Source organism: Setaria viridis, chromosome 1 (genome assembly GCF_005286985.2).
Source record: "Setaria viridis chromosome 1, Setaria_viridis_v4.0, whole genome shotgun sequence".
Taxonomy (NCBI): domain Eukaryota; kingdom Viridiplantae; phylum Streptophyta; class Magnoliopsida; order Poales; family Poaceae; genus Setaria; species Setaria viridis.
Window position 1 is genome coordinate 29,674,622 of NC_048263.2, and position 6,820 is coordinate 29,681,441.

Genomic DNA, 6,820 nt, shown 5'->3' on the forward strand with positions numbered 1-6,820 from the left:
CTGGTTGCGCCACGACGCATCCTGCTCGCCGATGAGCGCCATCGCGGCGCCAAACATGGCTAGGAGCGCAGCCGAACGCATCGCCATAACGCCGACGGCGTCGACGTGCCGGAACTGAAGGTCATTTTCCAGGCCGTGGCGGTCAGCGCGGCGCCCTGCCGGCGGCGCGGGAAGCGGTGCCCGCTGGTCAGCGCCGGGGACCCCGACGACGTCTTCCATGCCCACTAATGGTCTCTCGGGCTGGTCAGGTGAGCCGAGTTCTCCGACGCCGACGCCGCCGACCGGCACCGGGGCACCGACGGCATGATCATAGACACCACCGGCGCGGATCCGGCGAGCTCTTGCGCGCGGGCGGAGCTCCGTCGAGCTTACTCCCCCCAGGTCAGGTGATGAATCGAAGCCTGTCGAGCCGCCGGCCGGTCGAAGGAGACCTTGTGGGAGGAGATCGGCGCCTACGAGCTCCGTAGAGCCTTGTACACCGAAGTCAACGCGGCCGCCCTGTCCAACGGACTGGAGTCCCGCGAGCTCGCCGCCGCTAGCCCCGAAGGAAGCCTCCTCCTCCACCGCCTGATCTCCCTTGACGACGTCTTCCCGTGCGTCCATCGCCCCGATCATGTTTGGTATCGCGTTGGTCGTCCCTTATGTATAGATGCAACCAGCTAGCTTCCTGGCAGCTTCGTCTCGCCCCGATCATGTTTGGTATCGCGTTGGGCGCCCGAGAGCCGACCCGACGACGGGGCAAGCAAGCTACGCGCAGAAGCGATGCCATGGGTTGCACTCGCACGCGCGACGCAGCCTCGCTACAGCTACAGCCGCGTGCCACTACCCCTTCGCTTTTGCGACATGCTGTCGCCCCAGGCCACGGCCTCACACCGCCGCGAGTACGACGACGCGGGTCGGCGTCGCCTCCCGTAGTCCCGTCCGCGCGCGAAGCTGCCACGAAGTTCCCGAGCGGTTCACGTAGCTGCTGCAGCGCCTACACTCTTAATCCACAGCGCCCTTTGGCCGTCGCTATACAGTCTGCTGTATGCTACATGTACAGGCACACGCGGCGAAAATTGAGGACCGATATCGTGAGTACATGTGCCAGATCGAATCGTAGATGATAGATGCTGCTCCCTCCGTTTCAAATTATAGATCCTTCTAACTTTTCTAAACCTATATTATATCTAGATGTACGATTTACAATTCGGAACGACTACTTCAACGATATATAAGAGTTGATCGACAAGTTGTCATCATGGAGTCGCAGCCTCGCAGGTCTGTTGTTCGGTATCTGTCCGTCGGGTCCATTCGAAGTTTCTTTTTTTTAGAGTGCGCCGTGGGCGTCAGATAGAGCTAGCTTTTTCTTCCTGGATTGGATTTCGGACTTTTCTGGCATACAAAGACAGAGCAGATTCCGAAGCTTCAGCCTCCAGTGCAATCTGAATTAGCGACTGTCAGGGCCACACCTGCAGCGATTCGATCGGGACAGTACGGTAAAACTGCAGCTGATTGCATCATTGCAGGGATGGACGAAACCGGTAATCAAAACGTCAAGTGGATGCTATTGGTGGGGACACTAATTCTTGCCTGGAATTGTAAACTGGCATTTAATATACTGTACGTTCGTTGTTGTTCGTTTCCCGATGTGGATGCACGAACTTGATGTGACAAACACCCGCATAAGAGTTTGATTCTTTGTGATGCGTTTCTGAATGGAAGATAGCTACAAGGATGAGTCCTACAATTCAAAACTCGTTCCCTCTGAATCGGTGGAAATCAAGCTCATATGTCATCTCGCGTGTTGTATTCCAACGTCCAATAAGTCTCCTAAAGTGTCTTACCACAGTGGCCACAAATGCCCACTAGTAGAAAAACGACTTTCCATCCGCTCCCTTTTGTCCCGGTTTAAAGTTGGCCCGGGACAAAAGGTTCACCAACCGGGACTAAAACTCGGTCACTGGTGGGGGGCTCACCAACCGGGACCTTTTATCCCGGTTGCAAAGGCTAGTGGGAAAAAAAAGACTCTGAGAGGCATTTTATCCCGGTTTGAAACACCAACCGGGATAGTGCCAACCGGGATAAAAGGGGGGTCTTTTATCCCGGTTGGTGTTTCAAATCGGGATAAAAGGGTCCCCCAACGAGGTCACTGGAAGGTGGCTGGAAGGGGATTAAATCCTCGAACCCTTTTATCCCGGTTGGTGTCGTTGTCAAGATCAGCGGATCAAGACTTAGACTAGTAAATTTCTTTTATGCGCGTGAGCCTCAGGTGGTTGCGCGGGAGACACGGATTAGACTGGTTCGGGCAAAGGAAGCCCTACGTCCAGTATCGAGGATGCTCGTGTTGCCCGCGCGGGGGTTCTGTAGTAGGGGGTTACAGATTGGCGAGAGAGGGACTGGTCCCAAGTCTCTTCGGTTTTTGTGCTCTTAGGAAGAGTGGTAGTGTACTATGGTGTACGGGAGAAGAAGCTCCTTGATCCCCCCCCCTCTCCGGTTCTGGGTTCCTCCTTTTATATCGCAAGGGGACGGCCGGAGTTACAATTGGGATCGGGTAAAAAGGCCTGTAAAGAGTAAAGAGCAGAACGGTAAAAGGTATGGCCGGAAGGAGGAGAGAGATCCTAGGCGCCCGATGTCCTGCCGACCCTAAACGCGTGCCGGTGTGCATGTCGGAGGGGGAGGTCGCCGGACGCCAAGTGTCGCTGCTCCCCGTAGATAGCTACTTCGATGCTCGTAGGTACCAGGCCAGATCATGATGAGGCGGCTTCGTCGTTACCCCAACGTCCGTTAGGGTGGACGGTGGATGCCGCTGCTCCGGTGACGGCTGTTGAGAGGAGGAGCTTTACATCTGTACTGCTGTTCGCGCGGGACCCGAGGGCGTGCGGGACCCGAGGACGGGCCGCTCCCTCCTTTGCTCCGGTCACCGCAGGTCATGAGTACCCTGCGGCGAATGGGAGCCGGCCGCCGGCACTGTAGCCCGCACAGGACGGTCGTGCACGGGTACTTGCGCCGGGTTGCGTGAGGGGCGCGGTCGCCCTGCCCTCTGCCAGACCTGCGGCGCATTTACGGCGAGGGCGACGGGGGGGACCCACTGGTTTTTGTCTGTCTTGCTCATGCGGATCGTATCTGAGGGGGGTTCTGACCCCGTGGGCCCCAGCGTGCCCGACTCCTTCGCTCGGGGTCGGGCGAGGCGGAACTTTCGTGGCACAGGGTCGGGCGCCCCCGACCCTGGGGTTACGGTCGGGCGAGGCGGAGACCTTGCGGAGGGGGGTCGGCCGTTTCCGACCCTGGCGTCTTGATCGGGCGAGGCGGAGTTTTGATCACGTCTTGGTGGGCCTGGGCCTTCTGTGTTTGATTCCCTAAATGTTGCTTAGGGGATCGTTAATATTCCCCCCTAACAGTAGCCCCCGAGCCTGTGGTGGAGCAGGAGTGCTCCTCCGGAGGCTTTTTTCGCTGTTTTTGCCGCGGGGTGCTTTGTTTTATTTCAGCTACGCTTTGTTTGAGGACCCGCAAGTTGTGACCACGCGCGTGGCAGTTGGTTGCGAGGCTAGCCCCCGAGCTCCTGCTCGTTGCAGGAAACTAATCGGGAGGCTAGGTCGACTTTTTTGATCGTTGCCCCTCAAGCGTCCGTTCGCTTGGACGGAGGGGTTGAGCCGTGCCACGTTATCCACGTAGGACGAACCGTGGTGCTTGTTTGAGCTACAAACGGGTAAGTTCGAGTGGAGTCCCGGTCCCCGTTCGGGGGGGTCCGGCTTGGGCCAAGCTGGTGGCGTACTCCAATTTCCCGCCAGTCAGTTCATATAGTTCCCGGATCCGTTCGACCGGATCTGAGGGCTCGTTGCCTTTCCCCGTGGAAAAACCATGAACTTTGTACCGAGCGAGACTCGAACGTGAGGTTGGGACGCCCTTGGCGTTTGCTCGCCTGGGTGTTGGCCGCTAGCGGGCCCGTCCCTTCTCACCCCTTGCTCGGGGGATGTCCTGAGGCAGCTGTCGAACCCGTGTTGGGCCAGCTTTCGAACCCCTGGACCATACTGGGCCGTAGGGGCGTTTTCAGCCCCGTATCCCTTTCTTACCTCCCTTTGGGTCTTAGACCGGAGCGGAGCGGTTGGTGTTCCTGGGCCGAACGTGGGGGGCGTCGTGGGCGCGGTTCCTGGGAAGCGGAGTTATGGAAGCGCCGTCCCGCGGATCGAGGAAGATAGGATGTTTTTTCGCGGCCGATCGTGCGCGCGGTTTTCGAAAAGGAAACGGGCGTGGCAGGGGCGTACCTGGCACCGCATTTATGGCGGCCGGGGCGTCGATTTGGCTTCCCCGGTACCTTTCCTATAAAAGCAGAAGCACGCCGTGCCGGTTCCTCTCCTTTCGCACTCGAGCCTCCTTGCCTTCCTAGTTCACTTGCGCTCGCCTCGCTCGCCTTGTTCCCGTTGCTTCGCGCCGCGTGCTTTCGTCTTCGCCTCCGTCGGTCCCCTTCCTTCCTTGGCGATGGCCTCCTGGGGAGTTTCCCACTTCACCGCCAACCGCGCCGAGGGCCTGGTGCGAAAGGGGCTCCTCTGCGAGAAGACGGCGGCGGACGAGTGGATGCTGCCGGGGCCGGAACAGGTTCCGTCGCCGCCCGTCGGCTACGTCGTCTCCTTCGCCCACTTCCACGAGCGGGGATTCGCCTCCCCTCCAAGCCGCTTCTTCCGCGGGCTCCTCTACTACTACGGGCTCGAGCTCCAGTACCTCAATCCCAACGGGATCCAGCACATCGCGGCGTTCGTCGCGCTGTGCGAAGGATTCCTGGGTATCGAGCCCCACTTCGAGCTATGGAAGTATTTCTTCACCGTGAGCCTGTACCAGAAGGCGGGGAAGGCCGGGAGCCAACAGCGGTCGCCTCCGGTGCCGATCGGGTGCGCCAGGATCCATCTCCGTCATACTCGCTCCAAGGAGTATATGACGGTGAAGGCCTCGGTGTCCCACAAGGGGTGGCACAACCAGTGGTTCTACGTGAAGAACTACCCGAACTCCCCCCTGCCGGCGTTCTCCGGCCGCACCATCGATGCGGCACCCGAGGTGTGGGCGTACGGGCCGGTGGAGAAGGAGAAGAAGAAGATCTCCGACTTGCTGCAGGCCATTGGGCAGCTGAAGCGGGAGGGGCTCACCGGCGCCGGCGTCATCGGCGCGTACCACGCCCGGCGGGTGGCGCCGCTAATGCTCCGGGCCCGGCCGCTTGGCGTCATGTCCCCCGACATGCCGCCCGAGGGCACCGTCCTGGCGACAGGCGCGCTCGCTGCCTCCGAGATCCGGCAACAGCTCCGGGAGGCGCTGGAGGACAAGGACGTCGACTACCCGATCCCCGGGCATCCGCCGATGCGCCCGGAGCCGGGCTTCGTAGACCTGGTAAGGCGTTTAGGTCACCGCTTCTCCCTCCTGATGTCCCGTTGTTTTGTTGTTCTGATGCGGATCCTCTTTTACGTTTTGCAGGGCATGCTGACCCGGGTTGCGGACTCCCTCCCGCCGGTGCCGGAGGATGCCGAGCAGAGGGCTCGCAATCGTCTCCGGGCCGAGGAGCAGAAGCGCCGCAAGGACAAGGAGACGGAGATGCGGCGGAAGAAGGCCGCCAAGGAGTTCCAACGGCGGCGGAGAGGGGCGGTCGTGTCTGACGACGACGACGACGAGGAAGAAGAAGAAGAAGAAGAAGAAGAAGAAGAAGAGGAGGAGGAGGAGGAGGAGGAAGAGCTGTTTGCCCCCCGTTCGGGGGCTTTGGTGATTCGTGACGCACCCCCGCAGACGACTGCAGGGGGTGCGGCGGCGGGAGCGTCCGCCCGGGATCCGGCTCCCCCGGGTCCTGGGGCTGTGCCCCAGGGGCCAGCGCAGCGCGTGCTCCAGGAGCCGGCGCGGACCGCCCCTCAGGGGTCGGCGCAGCGCGCGCCTCAGGAGCCGGTGCGGACTGCTCCTCAGGGGGCGGCGCAGGACATTCCCCGGGGGTCGGCGCAGGGCCTCCCCCAGGAAGGGGCGCGGGGCGCCCCCTCGGGGTCGTCCCAGGGCGTCCCCCAGGAGCAGGTGCGGGCCGCTCCCCTGGGGTCGGCACGGGGCGTCCCCCAGGAGCGGGCGCAGGATGCTTCCTCGGGGCCGGCAAGGGATGCCGCCCCGGTGTTGACACGGAGCGCCCCTCAGGGGCCTTCAGAGTCCGCCCCTGCCGCCACCTTGGGTCCGGCGCGGGGCGCTCCCTAGGAGTCCGCTCGGGGGGCTCCTCGGGGATCCGTGGGGACTGCCTCCGCCGCCGTGCCTGTTGGCGGAGGGCAACGGGGTGGCGACAAGCGGCCACTGCCAGATGCCCCGGGGTCGGCGTCCGGCTCCGAGTCGAAGCGCGCGCGCCGCCCCTGTGCTTCGAGGGCGTAAGTTGACTCTTCCTACGTGTCATCCTTCCTTTCCTTTTCCGTTTGTTTCTGCTGACGCCTGACCGTCGACGTGCAGTACTTCTCCTCGCGGCGTCACCCTGCGGCTGGCGCCCAAGAAGGCGCTGCTGACGTCGTCCTCCTCCGGGGGGCGGGCCGCAGCCCTGCCAGCGGCGATTGGCGGGGTTCCTGGTGTGGCCACAGGTCCCCCTGCGGAGGTGGCCGCTGCGGAGTCGGTTGGCGGAACAGCGGCGGAGACAGCCGCAGGAGGGGGAGCGGACTCCACTCCGCCTGCGGCCCCACCGATTGCCCCTCCGGCTCGGGTCGTGATCCCCCCGGGCCCTCAAGCCGGGGAGGTGATCGACCTTGACGCCGACGAGGCGGTGGAGGCGGAGACGACGGAGGGCAGGGCGGATGCCCACGCTGCCATGGCGGGGTCGGAGGCAGAGGGGGCGCTTGCTCCCGAG